The sequence below is a fragment of the Schistocerca americana genome, chromosome 11 (assembly GCF_021461395.2).
Source record: "Schistocerca americana isolate TAMUIC-IGC-003095 chromosome 11, iqSchAmer2.1, whole genome shotgun sequence".
Classification (NCBI taxonomy): Eukaryota; Metazoa; Arthropoda; class Insecta; order Orthoptera; family Acrididae; genus Schistocerca; species Schistocerca americana.
In genome coordinates, this window is record NC_060129.1 from 174,147,356 (window position 1) to 174,167,778 (window position 20,423).

A 20,423-nucleotide genomic window follows, 5' to 3' on the forward strand; every position below is an offset into this window, starting at 1 on the left:
GGGACACACACATGTCCGGACCGTGTCCGTGCAGAGACACGTCCGTGTATCGGCCGTCACCCGGACAACGGAATACATCATTAAAACAAACGTAGCGTATGGGGCCCCACTTGACCGGGCCGTGCACGGGGAGCATCAACGGGCCGGGCGCGATTCGCCGTGTTTAATTTTTCACGTGACGGACACGGCCTGACTGTAGAACTGTCTTGTGAGCTGTGCAACTGCGCAAGACTGTTCTGTGTACAAAACACGGATGTGGAACAACTAATAGAAGAAGTTCGTAAGTTTCCTGTTCTTTAAGATCAGGGAAGTGAAAACTACAGGAACATCGAGTACAAAGACAGAGATTGGAAGACAATTGCAACAGATCTACAAGCCAAAGGTAAGGTAGAAACTATGCAAGTTTTAATATCCGAAAGATATTTATTTACTTTTTATTTTACAAACAGATGTTTGGTTTATGTCATCGTTATATCGCCAGGGCGACATGTTCTCGCCATTCCACAGTGCCTTGTGGAGAATTCAGGAATTTTTTTGAGTTGTTCTCGTACAGCAAATGCAGCATCTGTTGATCTCCCACGAATTCGAGGTAGGTATCGAAGATTTGATGATCTTCCGGATACCTCAGCAATTTCCTTTTGATCCATTCTCTGTTTGGGCACCCAATATCGTTCCATTTTTCGAATAAATTTGTACAGTACACACGCAGCCGTCACAATCATTGTGAGGTTATTAGGATCTCCCTGAATAATTCTTCTAAATATTCGAAATTTCTGTGGCAATATACCGAATGCATTTTCGGATATTCTTCTTGCCTGACTCAGAAAGCTGAAAAACAGAGAGAAATGCAAAACCCAGTTGATGCTTTTTTGGCTGATATAGCACCAGCCCTAAAATCGTCGCATCCACTACTTTTTCATCAAGCTAAAAGTAGTTTTTTTCAATTGTAGGAGACTTTGAACTGAAGCAACTCATGAATGACGTATCAGTCCATCAATTCACTCCATCATCCTCCAATTCCTCAGCAAAATCTGTTTCAACATCATATCCTACACCTGTGCAAAACGAGTCAACAGAACCTACACAGCAGCTTTTGCATCTGCAAACGGATTCCCACAATTCGTATATAAATAACCAAAGCCATCATCCTCCAAGTTCCTCTGCATCCTCACCAGCTTCAGAAACTAATTCACTGAATAGTCCTTATTTGCTTTTCTTAGGGTAGTAGAAATTTAACTGTATTATTTAGTAACTTTTGTATTTTTCAATTACTAAAGTAATAAAATAAAAATGCTGTCCTTAAAACTTCTTATTTATTTGTTTTCTGTGTACTTTCTTTAACCTACCTTAAAACACAGCCAGTCGTTCTTTGGGTGAAACTGATACTCTCCAGAAAGAGTCGTTTTTTCTCAATCTTGGTTCTAGTTTCTTTAAAAGTTCACAGAAGGTGTACTGCATCATCCTAAAATATTCATAAGACTTAGTCTCATCATCTACGAGGTGAGAAAATAGTGTTCGAAACTCTCCCTGTACTGGTCTCGTTCTCCAGGCACTGTGGATCCATAATGTTCTTCTTCTTGTTTGCCTTCGTTCTTTCTCCTCTTCGTCTAAAGCAAGTGCTGTCCTAATTCACTATTACGAAAATTAGTGAACATGTTTTACAGCTTTCACAAACAGAAACACAGATCACTGCAAGGAAACAACAAAGACACGGTCATGTGTGGCCCCTGCAGGAACGGACCGGAGCTCGGCCGTCACTCGTCCCACGCTCGGCCCTGACACGGCCCGGACGTGTGTGTCCTGACCTTAACCCCTTGTTGTCTGGGAGCTTTCCTCACAAGTCTTCAACCTGGCATCTCTGTGACTGGAGGAAAATTGTCTTCAATGATGAGACCGAATTGAGCCCTGATGACCTGTAAAGATGTCTCTGGAGACGCCCTAGACAGCACATACCTGCCGTACTATCCGACAACCAGGGCTGATGGTCTGCGGAGCCATTTATGTTCATGGTAGGACCCTTTTGATTCTCATACACTTCCCCCTGACAGCACAGCGATACGTCTACTATATTCTACATCTACATCTACATCTGCATGATTACTCTGAAATTCACATTTAAGTGCTTGGCAGAGGGTTCATCGAACCACAATCATACTATCTCTCTACCATTCCACTCCCGAACAGCGCGCGGGAAAAACAAACACCTAAACCTTTCTGTTCGAGCCCGCATCTCGTAGTCGTGCGGTAGCGTTCTCGCTTCCCACGCCCGGGTTCCCGGGTTCGATTCCCGGCGGGGTCAGGGATTTTCTCTGCCTCCTGATGGCTGGGTGTTGTGTGCTGTCCTTAGGTTAGTTAGGTTTAAGTAGTTCTAAGTTCTAGTGGACTTATGACCACAGCAGTTGAGTCGCATAGTGCTCAGAGCCATTTGAACCACTTGAACTTTCTGTTCGAGCTCTGATTTCTCTTATTTTATTTTGATGATCGTTCCCACCTATGTAGGTTGGGCTCAACAAAATATTTTCGCATTCGGAAGAGAAAGTTGGTGACTGAAATTTCGTAAATAGATCTCGCCGCGACGAAAAACGTCTTTGCTTTAATGACTTCCATCCCAACTCGCGTATCATATCTGCCACACTCTCTCCCCTATTACGTGATAATACAAAACGAGCTGCCCTTTTTTGCACCCTTTCGATGTCCTCGGTCAATCCTACCTGGTAAGGATCCCACACCGCGCAGCAATATTCTAACAGAGGACGAACGAGTGTAGTGTAAGCTGTCTCTTTAGTGGACTTGTTGCATCTTCCAAGTGTCCTGCCAATGAAACGCAACCTTTGGCTCGCCTTCCCCACAATATTATCTGTTTGGTCTTTCCAACTGAGGCTGTCCGTAATTTTTACACCCAGGTACTTAGTTGAATTGACAGCCTTGAGAATTGTACTATTTATCGAGTAATGGAATTCCAACGGATTTCTTTTGGAACTCGTGTGGATCACCTCACACTTTTCGTTATTTAGCGTCAACTGTCACCTGCCACACCATACAGCAATCTTTTCTAAATCGCTTTGCAACTGATACTGGTCTTCGGATGACCTTACTAGACGGTAAATTACAGCATCATCTGCGAAAAACCTAAGAGAACTGCTCAGATTGTCTCCCAGGTCATTTATATAGATCAGGAACAGCAGAGGTCCCAGGACGCTTCCCTGGGGAACACCTGATATCACTTCAGTTTTACTCGACGATTTGCCGTCTATTACTACGAACTGCGACCTTCCTGACAGGAAATCACGAATCCAGTCGCACAACTGAGACGATACCTCATAGGCCCGCAGCTCGATTAGAAGTCGCTTGTGAGGAACGGTGTCAAAACCTTTCCGGAAATCTAGAAATACGGAATCAACTTGCGATCCCCTGTTTTTTATGCCCTTCGTACCAAGCCTTCCTGGGCTTACATTTCAGCAAGATAATGCCCGGCCGCACACTGCGAGACTTCCTAGTCCTTGTCTTCGTCCTTGCTCCAGATCCTCCGCTGCTCAGCAAGATCGCCGAGTCTCCCCCCATTTGAGAAAGATTGGAACAGTATGAGTAGGGCCCTCCAACCATCTCGGGATTTTGACGATCTGACGCGCCAACTGGATAGAGTTTGGGGCGATATCCCTCAGGAGGACGCCCAACAATCTACCAATCAGTGCCAAACCGAATATCTGCTTTCCTTAAAACGTCCGGGCTGATAGGCCGTGGTCGAAGTATAAAACTCTCTCCTGACGTTTCGTCTCCGACTGCGGGAGACATCCTCGGAGGTAAAGCGGCGAACTGCCTCCGAGGATGTCTCCCGCAGTCGGAAACGAAACGTCAGGAGAGAGTTTTATACTTCGACCACGGCGTATCAACCCGGAAGTTTTAAGTGAAGACAATACCGGCCGTGAAAGCTTACATTGTATGAACGAATATCTGCTTGTACAAGGGCCAAAGGTGGACCAGTGCGCGCCGGCCGCGGTGGCCGAGCGGTTCTAGGCGCTTCAGTCTGGAACCGCATGACTGCTACGGTCGCAGGGTCGAATTCTGCCTTGGGCATGGATGTGTGTGACGTCCTTAGGTTAGTTAGGTTTTAGTCGTTCTAAGTTCTACCACAGCTGCGTTTGCATATCAGCAGTTCTGTAATGGTGAGTAAGTAAGCCACTTTGTGTGCAATAACATCAGCTACCCACATGTGTCTTATCTCTCTGGGCAATCAAACTTATGCTGCATGCGCTCTCCCAAATGCATATATATATACTCATGCTCATAAATTAACGAGAAATGCAGAATGTGGTGCCACACAACGTGGCACTACACAAAACTGGTGCTAATAGCATAGCCCCATAGGGAACACACACGACACACATCTGTAAGTCCACGGTATTGGTGATAAGTTCAGAATACCGTCCCTAAACACATGTGCTACAAAACTCCACTGTTTCCTGCGCATGTGGCCCGACATCAATATGGGATATGATCACCATGCACACGTTCACAGGGTTGGCATACTCTGGATCAGATGGTCGAGCAGCCGCTGGGGTATAGCCTCCCATTCTCGCACCAGTGCCTGTCGGAGCTCCTGAAGTGTCGTAGGGGTTTGAAGACGTGCAGCGATACGTCGACCGAGAGCATCCCAGACGTGCTCGATGGGGTTTAGGTCTGGAGAACAGGCAGGCCACTCCATTCGAGGTACTCCTCCACGATGGCAGCTCGGTGGGGCCGTGCGTTATCATCCATCAGGAGGAAGGTGGGACCCACTGCACCTCTGAAAAGGCGGACATACTGGTGCAAAATGACGTCCCGATACACCTGACCTGTTACAGTTCCTCTGTCAAAGACTTGCAGGCGTGTACGTGCACCAATCATAATCCCACCCCACACCATCAAACCACGACCTCCATACAGGACCCTTTCGAGGACATTAAGGGGTTAGTATCTGGTTCCTGGTTGACGACAAATGAAAACCCGGCGGGAATCACTGTTCAGACTATACCTGGACTCATCCGTGAACATAACCTGGGACCACTGTTCCAATGACCATGTACTGCGTTCTTGACACCAGGCTTTACGGGCTCTCCTGTGACCAGGGGTCAGTCGAATGCACCTTGCAGGTCTCCGGGCGAATAAACCGTGTCTGTTCAGTCGTCTGTAGACTGTGCGTCTGGAGACAATTGTTCCAGTGGCTGCGGTGAGGTCCCGAGCGAGGCTACCTGCAGTACTGCGTGGCCGTCTGCGGGCACTGATGGTGAGATATCGGTCTTCTTGTGGTGTTGTACACTGTGGACGTCCCGTACTTTAGCGCCTGGACACGTTTCCTGTCTGCTGGAATTGTTGCCATAATCTTGAGATGACACTTTGTGGCATACGGAGGGCCCGTGCTACGACCTGCTGTGTTTGACCAGCCTCCAGTCGCCCTAGTATTCTACCCCTCATAACGTCACCAATATGTGTTATTTGAGCCATTTTCAACACACAGTCACCATTAGCACGTCTGAAAACGTCTGCACCGTACTCTGACAGCACCAACACACCTCTGCTTATGTGGACTGCTGCCAGCACCACCGTGCGACGACAGCAGGTCAAATGCACCGCATGGTCAGACCCCGAGGTGATTTAAACCCGCAAAACGGCAACGAGAGCGTTGTTTACCATGTATCAGCATTGTCCTTAATTTATGAGCATGAGTGTACCTCATACGTGTAGAGTATTCAACAAATTTAATAACTTTTTGACATTCTTTATGATCATTGATGTAAAAAAAAAAAAAAGATGTTGTAGTCTCTACTTCACCCTCTTATGCGTCGGTCTTTTATTTTTAAAGTAGCCTACTTTTTTTCTCAGGATTCAAGGTATCTCGATGCCGAATCTGATCGAAATCGGTTCGGCGGTTTAGTTGTGAAAAAGTAACTAACATAGTTATTCGTTAAAAACAGTCTTGGTTGCAGTTTAATTTTTTTATTTTCTAAGACGCTTTTCGCCTTATTTAGGCATCTTCAGGTAAAGATGCCTAAATAAGGCGAAACGCGCCCTTGAAAAATAAGAAACTAAAATTGCAACCAAGACTGTTTTTAACGAATACTGTTAAGCACTAGTTTGCTGTGTGCCACATACGGATTGGAAGAATTTCACTAACAGAGTTACATTAGCGTTTAATAATGTTAGAGTAGAAACATGGAGTAAACACTTTGAAGATTGAGTAGACACTGCATTCTACCTGTCACCCGTCGCTACGTTCACACATCAGTAAAATCAGCTGAAATGTATGTATGGCTTTATTGGCCAGAAGAACCCGTTTGGAATATTCGGCCAAATGTTGCACGTCATTCTATTTGACTGCGTTTTGATGACTTGCACGTCAATGATTATAAAATGATGATGCTGATGACAAAGTACACACGCCCAGTCCAGAATGGAGAAAATCTGACCTGGCTGGGAACCGAACCCAGGGGCCCAGTGATCGGGGGCCAGTATCACAAGCTGCTGACGCATGTTAGTTGCTCTGTTATTACGATGAATGATGGAATTTGGAACTGCAAAAAAAGTATGGACGTCTTAAAATTATTAAACAGCGTTAAACTGACGAAGGAAGAAAATGGACAATGTATAGTTAGGAGCTGCGTATTGCGTAGCTCTTGTATTATTTCCTACGTGTAATGACGTCAGTTGTCCTCACGTGTCTGCCTGTTACCTAAGGATGCATTCGCTGAACGGATGCAGCATAACTAAAAGACTCTCATGTTGTACGTAAAAACTCCCGGCATGTCTTTGTTTGTTGTGCAACACTTCTACGACGCCGTCGCTGTGAGTCATTCAGGCGCCTCAGAAGCTACACTCACGCTCATAAATTACGGATAATGCTGATACATGGTGAAATAACGGTCTGGTGGGCGGTTTGCAGGTTTAGGTCACCTCGGGGTATGACCATGCGGTGCATTTGGCGCTGGCAGCAGTCCACATACGCACAGGTGTGTTGGTGCATGTCAGAGTACGGTGCAGAGAGTAAGTGTAAAGATGTTTATAGACGTGCTAATGGTGACTGTGTGTTGAAAATGGCTCAAAGACACACATATTGTGACGTTATGAGGGGTAGAATACTAGGGCGACTGGAGGCTGGTCAAACACAGCAGGTCGTAGCACGGGCCCTCCGTGTGCCACAAAGTGTGATCTCGAGATTATGGCAACGATTCCAGCAGACAGGAAACGTGTCCAGGCGCTACAGTACGGGACGTCCACAGTGTACAGCACCACAAGAAGACCGATATCTCACCATCAGTGCCCGCAGACGGCAGCGGAGTACTGCAGGTAGCCTCGCTCGGGACCTTACCGCAGCCACTGGAACAGTTGTCTCCAGACACACAGTCTACAGACGACTGAACAGACACGGTTTATTCGCCCGGAGACCTGCAAGGTGCATTCCACTGATCCCTGGAGATCCCGTAAAGCCTGGCGTCAAAAAGACAGTACGCGGTCATTGCAACAGTGCTCCCAGGTTATGTTCACGGACGAATCCAGATATAGTCTGAACAGTGATTCTCGCCGAGTTTTCATCTGGCGTGAACCAGGAACCAGATACCAACCCCTTAATGTCCTCGAAAGGGACCTGGAGGTCGTGGTTTGATGGTGTGGGGTGGGATTATGATTGGTGCACTTACACTCCTGCATGTCTTTGACAGAGGAACTGTAACAGGTCAGGTGTATCGGGACGTCATTTGGCCTTTTCAGGAGTGCAGTGGGTCCCACCTTCCTCCTGATGGATGATAACGCACGGCCCCACCGAGCTGCCATCGTGGAGGAGTACCTTGAAACAGAAGATATCAGGCGAATGGAGTGGCCTGCCTGTTCTCCAGACCTAAACCCCATCGAGCACGTCTGGGATGCTCTCGGTCGACGTATCGCTGCACGTCTTCAAACCCCTACTACACTTCAGGAGCTCCGACAGGCACTGGTGCAAGAATGGGAGGCTATACCCCAGCAGCTGCTCGACCACCTGATCCAGAGTGTGCCAACCCGTTGTGCGGCCTGTGTACGTGTGCACGGTGATCATATCCCATACTGATGTCGGGGTACATGCGCAGGAAACAGTGGCGCTTGGTAGCACATGTGATTTTCGGGACGGTTTTCTCAACTTATCACCAATACCGTGGACTTACAGATGTGTGTCGTGTGTGTTCCCTATGTGGCTATGCTATTAACACGAGTTTTGTGTAGTGCCACGTTGTGTGGCACCACATTCCGCAATTATCCTTAATTGATGAGCATGAGTGTAGTATCTGTTATAACAAAGTATATTCTCTGAATTACAGTTTTTAAGTACCATCTCCCTCCGCCTTTAAATGAGATTTGGTGACATTTTTGCGGGGCCCTGCGTCCCCTCCCCTATTTTTAGCTCACGTAGTTAACGGACGTCCCCTAAGATGGTTACTACTTTCGTTTCTTTCGTATATGTCAAATTAGGAAGAGTTCAGCCTGCAGAATATACGAGTAACTTAATTTTAGCCATTGCTGTCACTCCTTCTTCCGTGAGTGTATTCCTCTAGCAAAATAAAAAAACAACCGCCTTCATCCACAATCGTGATTCTTAATTCAATCCACGATGCATTTCGAGCCCTGGGTGCTCATCTTCAAGTGCTTTGACAGTCTGCATCTTTTTTTCAGATTTAGGTTCATTGTGGTCCTGGTAGGATTACAGTGGTATATTACAAAGCAGGTACGTTGTGAATATAAGAATACAAAGCGAATACAAATCGAAAAATGTTTCCAGTGGTAGATACACGATTGTGAATCACAGTATGAGTAAACATGTGTATGTGCATATACATACTTTTTATTCTACAGCCCATTCTGTAAGCACATGAAGGAAATACAAAGGCGTTATAAACTGAAGCGCCAAAGAAACTGGTATAGCCATGCGTATCCAACTACAGAGAAATGTAAACACGTGGAATACGGTGCTGCGGTCGGCAACGCCTATATGACAAGTGCGTGGCGCAGTTGTCAGATCGGTTACTGCTGCTACAATGGCAGGTTACCGACATTTAAGTGAGATCGGACGCGGTGTTATAGTCGGCGCACGAGCGGTGGGACACAGCATCTCCGAGGTAGCGATGAAGTTGCGATTTTCCCGTACGACCATTTCACGAGTGTACCGTGAATATCAGGAATGTGGTAAAACATCAAATCTCCGACATCGCTGAGGCCGGAAAAAGATCCTGCAACAACGGGACCGACGACGACTGAAGAGAATCGTTCGACGTCAGAGAAGTGCAACCCTTCCGCAATTTGCTGCAGATTTCAAAAAATGGTTCAGATAGCTCTGAGCACTATGGGACTTAACATCTATGGTCATCAGTCCCCTAGAACTTAGAACTACTGAAACCTAACAAACCTAAGGACATCACACACATCCATGCCCGAGGCAGGATTCGAACCTGCGCTGCAGATTTCAGTGCTGGACCATCAACAGGTGTCAGCGTGCGAACCATTCGACGAGACATCACCGATACGGGCTTTCAGAGCCGAAGGCCCACTCGTGTACCCTTGAAGACTACACGACACAAAGCTTTACGCCTCGCATGGGCCCCTCAACACAGACATTGGACTGTTGATGACTGGAAAAATGTTGCCTGGTTGGACGAGTCTCGTTTCAAATTGTATCGAGCGGATGAGCGTGTTCGGGTATGGAGACAACCTCATGAATCTAAGGACCCTGCATGTCGGCAGGGGACTGTTCAAGCTGGTGGAGGCTCTGTAATGGTGTGGAGTGCGTGCAGTTGGAGTTATATGGGACCCTGAAACGTCTAGATACAACTCTGACAGGTGACATGTAAGTGAGCATCCTGTCTCATCACCTGCATCCATTCACGTCCATTGTGCATTCCGACGGACCTGGGCAATTCCAGCAGCACAATGCGACACCCTATGCGTCCAGAATTGCTACAGGGTGGCTCCAGGAACACTCTTCTGAGTTTAAACACTTCCGCCAGCCAACGAATTCTCCAGACATGAACATTTATTGAGCATATTCTAGTACCTTCCGCCGCGGAAGTCGAACACGCGGCGGTTATTCTGCGCACCCGCTCTCGCGCAGCGAGGGCGCCACCGCTACGCCAAGTGCAGACAGCGGCCAATAGCCGCTCCCTCCGGTTTCGTATGTAGGGACCCGCTCTGCCCTTGTCCAGCCAGTCTGGTACTCGCTCTGGATTTAGTTTCTATCTCGGCGGTACTGCGTTCTGGTCGTTGCTCGTTGTTGACATTTGCCTGGCCCTGGTTCCGAGTGGATTTACGTTTGGTGTTTGGTGTTGTGGTTTCCACAAGCGTCCGTTGTTTATGTCTTCCTTTTCGTGTCGGTCATAGTCGGTCGTGGTCCGTTGTTGTCGGTTGTCGTTGGTCTGTCGTCCTACTCGTCCTGTGTTTACCCGGTGGTGCGTGCTCCACCGCCGGCGGCTTCCCCGCCAGGCGGCTCCGATCCGCAGCCCAAGGCGTTCCCGCTGTTGGTTGTGGTTACTACACATATGCGGGATTCCTTTCAACGTGCTGTTCAGAGGAGATCTCCACCCTTCATACCATCACGGATTTATGGACAGCCCTGCAGGATTCATGGTGTCAGTTCCCTCCAGCACTGCTTCAGACATTAGTCGAGTCCATGCCACGTCGTGTTGCGGCACTTCTGCGTGCTCGCGGGGGCCTGCACGTTATTAGGGAGGTGCACCAGTTTCTTTGGCTCTTCAGTGTAGTTAGCTTTTTGTATTACATACCGGCAACGCCCAGCCTGCTAGAAGCTACCTTTAGAGTTGCCATAGCTAGCTGGGACCTCGTAGGGACACTCTGAAATGAGGGTGTAGAAATGAAGTAAAAAATTTATTTAATTAATTGGTACACAATACTTTTCGAAAGATTTCATCTTCGTAATAATAAAGAACAACCACCTTCAGCCACAAATCGTGATTTTATCAAAATGCACGATGCATTTCGATCCCTGAGAGGTCATCTTCAGGAGCTTTGAGAGTCTACATCAACTTTACATTTCGTTTAATTCTGGGCCTGGCAAGATCACATTGTCATATTACAAAATGCCGCATTATGAAATATACATTTATAAAATTACCATTAATCGAAAAGTAAATTACTGTTTCTCGTAGCAGGTGTATGGCACTGGAGAACGTTTATGTACAAATATACACTTTCTATTGAACAGCACATTTGCAGAAACATTTTGACACAGCACATGTTCGAATACAATTCAAAACAAGTCAATGAATTTCGACCATCAAGATGCTTCATTTCTTATAAATACGCAGATATTATTTACAAGGTTACTTTATTACATAGATGTCCTTAATAATATAAATATTTATGAATGTGGTAATGGTATCCATATTTTATGAAATTGTTACATTATTAAATACTTGTTTCTGTAGGAAACAATAAACTTTTAAAATAACTGGAAAGATTGTGACTGCTAAACTCGGTTTGTTTCCTACAGAAACAAGTGTTCAATTATGTAACCATTTCAGAAAATATAGGCACATTTACCACATTCACAAATATTTGTGTTATTAATGACATCTACATAAATAAAGGTGGCAGGGGTAAAATACAGATAGCGAAAGACTATTTACAATTTGTACAGAAATCAGACGGCCGTCTTAAGAGTCGAGGGGCATGAAAGGGAAGCAGTGTTTGGGAAGGGAGTGAGACAGGGTTATAGCCCCTCGCCGAAGTTATTCAATCTGTATATTGAGGAAGCAGTGAAGGAAACAAAAGAAAAATTCGGAGGAGGTATTAAAATCCATGGAGAAGAAATAAAAACTTTGAGGTTCGCCGATGACATTGTAATTCTGTCAGAGACAGCAAAGGACTTAGAAGTGTAGTTGAACGGAATGGATAGTGTCTTGAAAGGGGGATATAAGATGAACATCAACAAAAGCAAAACGAGAATAATAGAATGTAGTCCAATTAATTCAGGTGATGCCGAGGGAATTAGGTTAGAAAATGAGACACTTAAAGTAGTAGACGAGTTTTGCTATTTGGGGAGCAAAATAACCGATGACGGTCGAAGGAGGGGGGATATCAAATGTAGACTGGAAATGGCAAGAAAAACGTTTCTGAAGAAAAGAAATTTGTTGATATCGGGCCAAATATCAATAAACATTTTGACCAAATTTGACATTGATATCTATAGCCTAATATTAGGCAGGTGTGCCAGTTTCGTCGGCTCTTCAGTGTATTTTTAGTTATACAGGATGTTATTTACAAAACGAATATTTCTTTGTGAATGGGTAAAGCGTGAATTGTGTTAGCAAATGCTTAAACTATTAAACATTTGTTTCTTTAGGAAAAAAATAAACTTTTAAAATTACTGGAAAAACCATGGGTACTAAATCCTGTTTTTTCATTCAACATGTTTTCAGAAGACTGTTGTTTTTGTAACATTATTTCATTGTTCTAGTAGGTGAAGTTTATTACCATGGTTTTCAGAGTGGAATACATTTAGTCTGTTGTGAATGTCACTTAGTCTGTGTCTCTTAAGGTACATGTGGTTGGCTATCGTAAATTTGTCAAAGTGGTTAAGACTAAAAGCATCGGTGTGTTCTTTGTAACACAGAATACGACGGTAAAAAACTTGATCCACTAGAACAATTAGAAATATCAGAAGAAAAATCTTCTGAAAAAACGTTGAATGAACAAACAAGAGTTTAGCAGTCATAATTTTTTCAGTATTTTTGGAACTTTATTCTTTCCTACAGAAACAAATATTTTATAGTGCAGCCATTTGTTAACATTATCCGCATTTGACATATTCACAAATATTCGTTTTGTACACAATATCCTGTATAACTAATAATATAATGGCTTTATCTCTCCTCTGAAATAATAACACCCGTGTATTTGTAGAAGTGCAGCATCTTCACATTCGATATTCTTTGACTTGTATTTACAGAATGAAAGGTGTATATATCTGCATAAACATGTTTACTCATAGTGTGCTTTAAAACCATGTATCCACCATTTGAAAGTTACTTTTCGATTTGTGTTAGTTTTTGTAAACTTATATTCACACTGTGCCCGCTTTGTAATATACTTACTTACTTACTCACTCACTGGTCATACCGGACTCGAGAGTCCATTTCCGCAGCAACGTATTTTCGCCATCTGTCCCTGTCTCGGGCTCTTTCCTTCCATTCACCTTCAGTACCTAGGCTCTTCAAATCAGCCTTCACATTGTCCTCCCATCTACGCCTCGGTCTCCCCACAAGACTTTGTAATATAAGGTTGTAAATCTAACTAGGACCAGAATTAGCCTAAATCTGGAGAAATAATCAATGTAGATTGTCAAAGCAGCTGAAGATGAGACGTTAGGACTCGAAATGCATCCCGAATTGGAATAAAATCACGACTGCGACCCGAATATTCTGTGGTACTCGTATGTCCTATTGACACAGCAGATAAACTAGAAAGCATCCTTTTGCTTCTTTCGTACATGTCACGAGCGACGTCATTGCGAATAAAGCCACACCAGTGCTTCCCACCCTGGAGATAATTAACCCTTAAGGGGTAAAATGAAATTTTCTGAGGGGTAAAAGCTAAACGATTTGGATTCTGTTTCGGTCACAAAACAAAATTATTTATAAAAGATCATTCCTATTATGACATTTTTGGAAGACTCCAGTATTGATGTCCGCAGCTCGTGCTCTCGCGGTCGCGTCCTCGCTTCTCGAGCACGGGGTCCCGGGTTCGATTCCCGGTGGGGTCAGGGATTTTCACCTCCCTCAAGATGACCCGGTGTTTGTGGTGTCCTCATCATTTCATCATCATTCACGAAAGTGGAGAGACTGGACTGAGCAAAGGTTGTGCCTTGTACGGGCGCAGGTAACCGCGCAGTTGAGCGACCCCATAAACCAAACATCATCATCATCTACGAGGCGTGTTTTTTAAGTAAGTACCGTTTTGAAATTAAAAAGAGAGATGCTAAGATATCTCAATATTTTTTGTACGTGAAAGTCTGTGCCTTAATCTATTTTTCTACATAATTTCCGTCAATATTGAGGCACTTGTCATGAAGTTGGACCAGTTTTTGGATACCCTCCTCATAGAAGTCTGCCGCCTGACTTGTTAACCACTGCATCACCACTGTTTTGACTTCGTCGTCGTCTCGAAGACGCTGATCGCCCAGGTGTTTCTTCAAGTGCAGGAACAGATGGTAGTCACTGGGCGCAAGATCGGGGCTGTATGGAGGATGATCTAGAGTTTCACATCGAAAAGATGTGATGAGATCTTTGGTCTGATCCGCCACATGCGGGCGGGCATTATCTTGCAGCAAAACGATGCCCTTGCTCAACTTGCCATGTCTTTTGTTCTGATTTGAATTGAACGTCGCACATGGTGCAATGTCTTACAGTAAACTGCGGCATTGATTGTCTCAATACGAGGCGACGACGAAGACAATGACGATGACCAAGTTAAAACAGTGGTGATGCAGTGGTTGTTAACAAGTCAGGCGGCAGACTTCTATGAGGAGGGTATTCAAAAACTGGTACAACGTTGTGACAAGTGCCTCAATATTGACGGAAATTATGCAGAAAAGTAGGTTAAGGTTCAGGCTTCCATGTAAAAATAAAATTATTGAGATTGACGGAATTTATGTAAAAAATGGTGCAAATGGCTCTGAGCACTATGAGACTTAGCATCTGAGGTCATCAGTCCCCTAGAACTTAGAACTACTTAAACCTAACTAACCTAAGTACATCACACACATCCATGCCCCAGGCAGGATTCGAACCTGCGACCGTAGCGGTCACGCGGTTCCAGACTGGAGCGCCTAGAACCGCACGGCCACACCGGCCGGCTGAAATTATGTAGAAAAGTAGATTAAGATACAGGCTTTCATGTAAAAATAAAATTATTGAGATATCTTAGCACGTCTTTTTTTAATTCCAAAATGGTACTTAAAAGACACGCCTCGTAGTATTGATTATACAAGTTTTCAATAATTACTTTTTCTGAATTGGTAGCATTAAAGCGATGGAGGTTACAGGTTCCTAACATGGACCACCGACTATACACATATTTTGGGCTTTGTCCCGTACATCGCTGATGATAAAAGTGAGAATAATAAATGAAAAGCACCAGTTTGCTTTTGTTCTACAATATTATTTTTAAATGTCTGAAGATGGCCTTGTAAGCCGAAAACCGGTTGGCATTAAAAATAATAATAAAAATAAAATAAAAATAATATTGTAGAACAAAAGCAAACTGGTGCTTTTCATTTATTATTATAATGTTGTTCTACCAAGAACCGACGGAAGATTCTGTTAATATGATAAAAGTGAGACATATAGGTAACCAATACTAAATATATTAAGAAAAGGTCTTCTCCAAGTTGTAGTTAGTACCCGCAGTAGTCCAGAAATTGCTTCATTACTCGCTTCGAAATAGATAAATGAATTAATTGGCAGCACGGCATAGCAGTAACTACATAAGGACAACTACTGCGTTATACACATTTCATTATTATTATTATTATTACTATTAATATTAGTGGCTATGGTCAGCACAGTGCATAAACAGCCTCAAGTCTTCCAATTTCTGACAATTCAGAAATAAGGTTGGGTTGCGTTGTTTTGAGGGACGAGACCAAACAGCGAGGTCATCGGTCTCATCGGATTAGGGAAGGACGGGGAAGGAAGTCGGCAGTGCCCTTTCAAAGGAACCATCCCGGCATTTCCCTGGAGCGCTTTAGGGAAATCACGGAAAACCTAAATCAAGATGGCCGGACGCGGGATTGAACCGTCGTCCTCCCGAATACGAGTCCAGTGTGCTAACCACTGCGCCACCTCGCTCGGTCAGAAATAAGGAGCAGCAAGCGAGTGATTTGCGAACTGTAAGTGTAGTGTATACGTTATAACTTGGTCGATTTTAAATGGGTTTGCAGTGAGCCGGTCAAGCAAGTGTCGCACCACGAATTCCTTCGTAATTCATTCAAACACACACACACACACACACACACACACACACACACACACAGATACACATACACACACATACACACAAACTGAACATCATTCTTGTTTTGCAAATCGAACTGCCTTTTCCTGCTACTATTTATTTTATTTAATCCATACGCGTTTCGCCTTCTACTGTTTTAAGGCATCACCAGTGGATCTATAATGATACAGTTCTGTTAGTTATAGATTATCAAACAGTTGACTTCGCGATTTTTTGTAAAAAATGTAATTACTTACGACGTCTACAGACGTTAAAGTAACCTCTGGCGTGCCACAGGGGAGTGTTAAGGGGACCACTGCTTTTCACAAAATATATAAATGACCTAGTAGATAGTGTCGGAAGTTCCATGCCGCTTTTCGCGGATGATGCTGTAGTATACAGAGAAGTTGCAGCATTAGAAAATTGCAGCTAAATGCAGGAAGATCTGCAGCGGATAGGCACTTGGTGCAGGGAGTGGCAACTGACCCTTAACGTAGACAAATGTAATCTATTGCGAATACATAGAAAGAAGGATCCTTTATATGATAGCGGAACAAACACTGGTAGCAGTTACTTCTGTAAAATATCTGGGAGTATGCGTGCGGAACGATTTGAAGTGGAATGATCATATAAAATTAATTGTTGGTAAGGCGGGTACCAGGTTGAGATTCATTGGGAGAGTCCTTAGAAAATGTAGTCCATCAACAAAGGAGGTGGCTTACAAAACACTCGTTCGACCTATACTTGAGTATTGCTCATCAGTGTGGGATCCGTACCGGATCGGTTTGACGGAGGAGATAGAGAAGATCCAAAGAAGAGCGACGCGTTTCGTCACAGGGTTATTTGGTAACCGTGATAGCGTTACGGAGATGTTTAGCAAACTCGAGTGGCAGACTCTGCAAGAGAGGCGCTCTGCATCGCGCTGTAGCCAGGTTTCGAGAGGGTGCGTTTCTGGATGAGGTATCGAATATATTGCTTCCCCCTACTTATACCTCCCGAGGAGCTCACGAATGTAAAATTAGAGAGATTAGAGCGCGCACGGAGGCTTTCAGACAGTCGTTCTTCCCGCGAACCATACGCGACTGGAACAGAAATGGGAGGTAATGACAGTGGCACGTAAAGTGCCCTCCGCCACACACCGTTGGGTGGCTTGCGGAGTATAAATCTAGATGTAGATTTGCTGATTTGCGTTTCCTCACATCTGGTCTGGAGGTCGCACTATCACTTTTATCACCGTTCTATATTCACCTCTTCGTGTTTTCGTCACCCACACACTGTTCAGCATGTTTGTCACCCTATTTTGTGGAGGACTATCGTTCTTCTGTCACTCGATACAACTATTTCGTGGTACGCTTCTCTTCACAGTGTAAATACTGCGACTCCATTACGTGTTTCATCGTCTTTGGTATGTTTACTTATGTGTCGCCAACCTAACGAGGTATATGTTCGTTAATAATTTCTTTTTATGCTGTTATGCTGTTTATACCGTCCTTTTTTTGTTATGGTTTTAGGGCGCAAAACTGCTACGGTCATTAGCGCCCGGTCTGTGACTTAGGAAAAGGAAAAAAAAAAAACGAAACTGGAAATCAGCAGCAATGGGAACGAAACTCAAAAAATTGGAGAAACTAAAAACAGAAGGAAAGCTTAAAAAACCGCTATAGAAGGGGGTTGGTTGTCCCCAAAAAGAGCTTCAAATGACTGACATCATCTCACTGGCACTAATAAAATCGAGAACGCGATCGGCTGAGCGCGTGTCATCTGCTAAAATGGAAGATATCTCAGGCGACAGCTGTAGACGGGTGCGTAACGGAGTAAAATAGGGGCACTCAAGAGCAGTGGGGACAGAGTGGGGGAGGATCGCCACTTATGTATACCGTCTGTGTGCGTATGAGTGAGAGAGAGAAGGGGGGATAGAGCCGTTTTTTTTTTTTTTTTTTTTTTTTTACGCTGTGAAAAGAAGTGTACGACCAAATAGTTGTATCGAGTGAGAGAAGAACGATAGTCCACCACAAAAAAGGGTGACAAACATGCTGAACAGTGTGTGGATGGCGAAAACAGGAAGAGGTGAATATAGAACAGTGATAAAAGTGGTAGTGCGATCTCCAGACCAGATGTGAGGAAACGCAAATCAGCAAATCGTAAGTAAACACAAATGGTTCAAATGGCTCTGAGCACTATGGGACTTAACTTCAGAGGTCATCAGTCCTCTAGAACTTAGAACTACTTAAACCTAACTAACCTAAGGACATCACACACATCCATGCCCGAGGCAGGATTCGAACCTGCGACCGTAGCGGTCACGCGGTTCCAGACTGTAGCGCCTAGAACCGCTCGGCCACCCCGGCCGGCTAAGTAATTACATTTTTTACAAAAAATCGCGAAGTGATCTGTTTGATAATCTATAACTAACAAAACTGCATCATTATAGATCCCACCGATGATGCCTTAAAACAGTAGAAGGCGAAGCGCGTATGGATTAAATGAAATAAATAGCAGCAGGAAAAGGCAGTTCGATTTGCAAAACAAGTATTTATATACTTGCTGCGGAAGATGGCCAGACAAACAAACGTGAATATCATTCAGTTTCATCATTTTAAACATAAAAGTATTCCAGAAAAAGTCTTTCATTCTATAGTTTAGATAGGTGCAAAAGTTGGTCATAATATGGGGGGGGGGGGGGGCTATAGACACAGATGGGTCGAACTCGTTCATTCCCGTGAAGTATTTCATTCATTTCACTCTTTGCCGTGAAGCGTTCAAATGAAGTAGTTCATTCATGAAGTACGGAAGCCTGGCGAAGTTGCCCAGTTCGCCGTTCAGCCGCGGCTACGCCCGCTTCGCCTCGCTCGTACAATAAAGCTTCGTAATACTTTATATTTTTACCTACAGATGGCCGAACTATGCAGTAACGTGCACGCAACGATTTGCGTCTTACAGCGTCTGAGTTAACTTAAATACAGGATGGTCGAAGGGGACAAAGGAAAGAGAAACCGAGAAGCCTGTCACATATATAGGAGGTATTACGTTTAATCTTGCTCGACATTTTCTCATGAAGCGCCAAAAAGAGTCTTCATCTGCCAAATGAAACCTTATTTGTTGTATTTATGGACTGAAAACTAGGGCTACCAAGGAAATGCAGTCCAATTTTATGTTCCTTTTAAAATTTAATCCAAAAGAGAATGAGTATGTTTACCACTGTCACAAAGTCTATATACCTACGTTAAGTAATTATTCAGAAGTTTTCCTGGAGATTTTATTTTTATTGAGAATAATAACCCTCTAAATTCAAAACATAAACTGTCACCTGTAGTCATTGGTACGATTTCAGGTAAAATCCCTCTTTATTTTATTCGAAAGCAGTTTTTGTGTCTGTTCACGCTTATACAATGGCTAGCAACACGCGATCGCGTAAAAGTAGTGAAATTTGGGGTTTCTTCGCCGATTTAGGTTATGTGAAAGGAAAGTGCAACTGCTGTTCTAAGTGTATTTCACCGCGCGATTCGTCGACAGGCAGTAGAGGGAGGACTGAAGTGAAGGGAGAATGAGTGATGTAGCGCCAATGTAGTGGGAGAGGGAGAGGGGAAGAGAGTGAGTGAACGAACTAGAAAAAAAGTGTGGAGTGTACTATCTGTGGAGAGTTTGAAGTACCAGTTCATTGAAATTGAGTGGTTAGTTCACACTTCACTGGAGTGAAGCGTTCATTTAAACGACTCATTCACGAGCTCCCCATCACTAATAGACAGCAGGGGAAGCGAGGGAGGGGGGGGGGGACTAGCCAATGTCTAATTGCATTCAGGGTTAAGGGTCTCAGAAAGGTTGGGAACCGCTGCCTTGCACGAACGAAAGGTAGGGAAGAAAGCTTGTAGAGTTGTGTAAACAATTTCGGTGGGTATAGAGCATCGTCGGATGATGAGCCAGGAATTGGAATCGTGGCCGTAGCTCCGTGTCGTGTGAAAGTAGAAAATTATGTGCCATAAAATACTGACTCGACTTAGCTGGAGTCGGCGAGACGGCGCGAACTCCTGGACCGGGGCGGATGACGTCATACGCCGGAGTCTCCGTGGAAGTCCGGCACGCTACTGGAGTGCTGGGTACGGCGAACGAGGCAGACAGCCAGTCCGTAGGTGGTAGGGGGGGGGGGAGGGAGGAGGGGTGGTAGGGGCCCCCACTAACCTGCGTCAACGTGTGTCCAGTTACGTGGCTGCAGCAAGCGCGGGTCGAGTTGGTCTCTGTCACCTCCACGGGAGGAAGTTGGTCTTCCCCACATACGAAGTCGACGGGGAAATCCTCGGCCCTGCTACAAAGCTAGCGTTGACTGTCACCATCATCAGCCATTCATCATTCATTCCTGAACACAGGTATCATCCAGAGACATCCAAACAATAAGATTTTCATCTGTTTTTGCATCCTCGTTCATCTTT

General features: G+C 44.6%; 1 protein-coding gene across 1 annotated transcript in view; it reads right to left on the reverse strand.

Annotated features, from left to right (window-relative positions):
- Positions 1 to 20,118, reverse strand: part of LOC124553760 — a 91,930-nt gene extending 71,812 nt beyond the window's left edge. Inside the window, exon 1 of the mRNA XM_047127696.1 lies at positions 19,989 to 20,118. The gene's annotated coding sequence lies outside the window, so the exon portion shown is untranslated. The remainder of the gene's footprint in view (positions 1 to 19,988) is intronic.
- Positions 20,119 to 20,423: the final 305 nt, after the last annotated feature.